This window comes from Pelodiscus sinensis, chromosome 12 (genome assembly GCF_049634645.1).
Source record: "Pelodiscus sinensis isolate JC-2024 chromosome 12, ASM4963464v1, whole genome shotgun sequence".
In the NCBI taxonomy this organism is placed as follows: domain Eukaryota; kingdom Metazoa; phylum Chordata; order Testudines; family Trionychidae; genus Pelodiscus; species Pelodiscus sinensis.
The window spans coordinates 2,576,094-2,580,424 of NC_134722.1; positions in this window are offsets into that span (position 1 = coordinate 2,576,094).

Below are 4,331 nucleotides of genomic sequence, written 5' to 3' on the forward strand. Positions count from 1 at the left end.
TAGCAGAGATACAGGGATATGCCCATGAGGCGTTCTCCTCAGGGGAAATAAAGGCGATGGAAGTAAGGTTGGGTGGGAAACGGTGGTCCAGGACATTAACAAACCGAGAGGTGACGTTACTGCCGGAGCTGTTAAATAGTCCATACGGACTAAGGACCCAGGTGCAGCCTGACTGATTACCAACAAACACAGGCTGGTGCTTAGGAGCTTCGGGACAACGAAATGAAGCTACCACTGGGGGAGGGAACTCCCAACAGAACGTGCCTGGTGGGGCTAAGGTGGGGTGAATCGAGAGGGTGGTAAGGGTGGGAGCCCGGGAAATCGGGCGCAGCTGTCGGCGCGCATCCAAGCCCCAGTCGGTCCCGTTAAGCGGGTCCGACATATTTAGGAAAATGGGCCGGACTAAAAACGGCGCGTCAGCGGCTGAGAGTATGGGGCGGGTGCACGATGCAATCGGTGAGGTTGCTGGTCACCGCATATGCAGTGGCCCAAAGCTCCACAGTGTTGGTGACACTTTTCTGGCCCTCTCCGGATGGCAGGGTCGCAAACAGCATCTATGATAAAACACATGGTGGCTCAGTTACCGCGGAACTGGCCCAAGTCGGTTAGTTGCGTCTGCTTAACCAGTTATGGTGGGCCAGCAGGTGGCGCCCAGAGTCACTAACCAGCACCCAATACGTATCGGGGTACTTGGCGGGACCCTGGATGACGGCCTGCTGTGGATGCCGTTTTCCATCGTGGGCAGGGATGCAGACCCATACTGGGTCATCTGCTTTGAATTGGGGTGTCCATGGCCCTTGAGGCTGGGCCTTAAGGTCCGGCCACCGGCTGCACTGCTCATTAAGGTTAATTAGCGTAGGCTGTAGGTGGAGATGCCAGCTCTTACAGTCGCTTCCTTTCAAGGAAGTGCGGAGGGTAGTCTTTAGGATCCCGATTTTACGCTCCACCACGCCATTACTTTGGGGATGATACTGCAAGTGGACATGGTGAGCGATGGTAAACTGTAGGAAAAACTGCTGTAGTGCATTTGACTGGAACGGGGGCCCCCATCAGTTTGAACTTGTCTGGGCACTCCCCAGGCAGCCAAGAGCTCCAGCAAGGCATTAGTAAGCGTGCTGGCCGTGGCGCGGCGTAAAGGCTTGCACCACGTTTGGCGGGACCCAAGGTCTACGACCACAACACCCTTTGGGTACTGCTTGGCGCCGGGAAGGGGTCCTGAAATTATGGTGGCTACCGCTCCCGCCGATGGTTCGGGTTGGCGGGTTGGAATGTGGATCTTAGCTATTGTGATGTACAAGCTAGTTAATGGTTGGTCAACAACAGTGCGTAACCACGTTATTTGGCCAGCATCTGGATGCCCTGTGGCCTCACAAACTGCATCTATCGCTATTCCCGCAATCGGGATTTGTGAGATGTCATTGACAAATCTATGTGGCTGCCCCCCGGTCTGTTGGGCCGGTGTCAGGTTGAGGGGGTGCCTTGCAGGACTCCAAACACCTATAGAGAGTCCAGCTACGCCATACATTAGATCTTGCGGAGCTTTTACAGCTCCACGGGGGATGTTAAATGAGGCTCGCGTGGTGCCCATGAGCTGGGTGATCACAGAGGGGAGAGGGATTGGCCAAACATTATTGCGTTGGACGATGATGGGGTTTCCTGCCCCACCATGCCAACTGGCATTGCGCACCAAATAGGTGCACTCCTCCAAGTCTACAATCTCGCTACCATTTTCTAAAGAGACGCGCCCCAACCAAATGACTACCGGTTCTCCGGGGCGTCTACGGGTGGCTTCAGCCAGTTCCCTCCTTTCCGCCGCAGTGCGGGTGCGGACGACGGATTGAGTCGTGGTGTTACCTTGTTGGTCCACCAGGTGCTTGGTGACCACCACGGGGCAAACCTCCCGGGGCCGGTTATCTTCTTCAGCGGGGGCGGGAGATTTTTCGGGCAGGAGTGGGGCAGACGGGTACGGGGGGGGGTGGTTCGGGTAAAGGTGGTTTTGGTTCCTCAATGGGGTTTTGTGTGCCACCAGCTCTAGCACTGTTTGTGGGGCACATTTGCTGTGTGACTGTTCGTGCAGTAACTTCGTACCGGTCTATTAGGCGCAGTGCGGTTATGAACTGGCCGTATAGTGCTCCTAAAAGGTGGTGAGGTTCATAAGTACCAGGTTTTAACTTATGGCGCGTTCGTGCATTTACGAGGGTGGCAGCTACGTTGGCAGCTACGCTGTGTGCTCGGCCCCCAGTCTCTAAGTCGGGGTAGAATGTCGAGGGAGAGACAGAGGCTCCTGCCTTTTTTATGCAGGCCTCCATAGGCTTAAGGGCGTGACGGGGGGTCGCTGCTGGATCTAGTGGCTTTTTAAGCCCTGCTAGTTTTACCTGCTTTTCCTCCAGCAACGGGAAAAAGCGACTAGTGGGGTGTGTGCGGAGGACGCAACCCAGTGATGGGCCGTCAAGGCGTACCTCCCATTTTTGATCCCCAGTAGCAATACTCAGGTGTCCCAGTATGCTGTCACCTGTGTTGGTGATTTGGTGATATTGGGCATGGAAGAGTAAATCTTCCAGGGTTAAATTAGTTCTATCTTCCCACGGGCATCCTGTTTGTGACGCTATGTCACAAGAATCACAGGTCTGATGATAAATACCCAAGGGGGGAAGGACAGAACCAGGTGAACAGTTTTATCAAATAAAAAATATTTATTTATGACAATGGTGAATTTATAGTATTTATTCTGAGATTTTTACTAGACCGTGTTAATAATGGATTTACAGTATTTATTATATTTATTCTATGGCTTCTAGTAAAACGTGTCAGAGATATAAGGATGGGAATGGCGAGGGGAATAGTCTCTAATCTGAAAATATCCAGCTACAGTAATAAACTAACAGTGATAATTACAAACTCTTCTGTACTACCCACAAACAACTACAACACTAAGTTTATACAACAAGAAAAAATCAAATCCTACATACCAACGTACACAGCACACGGAACATGTCACAGATGTCGGTTCGGTTGCGAAGGCCTTGGTTACGCCCGAGAGTCGGGGAGGTGGCTGGTCGGTGGATCAGGCCGGCAGCGCTTTGAAGTATACGGGAAGGCACACGCACGGTGGTACGTGTGTTGCGAAGACCTCCCAGAGCAAACTGTGCCATGGGTATTTATCCCCAAATCTACACATCGCTTTCCCGCGCTTGCATATTACCATATATGGCCCAATGGTCACCAGTTGGGGGGTGGGGGGTTTGTGTCCCAGGGGTTGGGCTGAAACTGAGCAGGTTTCATGCGACCAGGTAAGCCCCTCAGTTCTCACGCCAAGGTGACGGGTGGCAGAGTCTGAGGGTATTTTCCCCTTTTCACACCTTCCCTTTTTCTAAAGGCAATGGTATGCAGGAAGGGTGCGGCTGGTTTCTCTCAAGGAGTACTGCAGAACAAGAGCGGCCTGGCCAAACTTTTTTACTGGGGGGGGGGCAGTTTCTTTTCTCTAACAGCCACCGCCCCGCTGGGCCAGCGTTTGGATCCCAGAGCCAAGCAGCCAGTGCTCCCTGGTCCCTCCACCCGCTCTGCGGGCAGCGCCGGGGCTGTGTGGGGAGGCCCCCGGGCATCCTGTGCCCTTCTGCTGCCGGGCCTGGCCCCGATGCACAGAAGCTGCTCCAGTTCCAGGCAGATGCGCCCGTCCTTCCCCAGCACGGCCCAGCAAGGGCACCGGGGCCCAGGGCGGGCAGAGGCCTGCGTCTGCCTTCGGAGCCGGCGATTCCCCGGCTGCCAGCTCCCTGCCTGTCCCAGCCCAGACGAGCTCCCCTAGACTAACGTGTCACTGGTACGGGAGCCGCCTGCAGGGAGCCTCCATCACAGAGACATTCAGCACCCCAGAGACCCAAGCTAATAACCCCCCATCCCCGCTGTGCCACGGGCTCTGGGCCTTCAACAGCCCCTTCGGCCTTCCCGCGTGGTTACGAGCGCACCCCCGCCTCAGGGGAGACTAGCACAGCTACACACCCCTCCCCCGTGGGCCCCGTCCTGCCAGCCCCACCGAGGGATGGGGAGCTGCCTGGGAGTCCTGGCTGTTTGCTGGGCCCGAACGGGGAGCCTAGAGCCGCCAGTTTGGAACCAGGCTATTTGCCTCCGAACAGCTCCTTTGCGCGTTGGCCCCTGGAGGATCCCGGCCTGTTTCAAAGTCTCCCAGGAGGTCGCCGGGTCAGTCTGTAACTTGAGACAACCAGCGAGCAGCCCTACGGCACCATGGAGAGGACCCGAAATATTTAGATAGGCCCATGGGCTTTCGTGGGCACGACCCACTTCCTCGGCTAAGTCACGACACTCCTGAGCCTGTC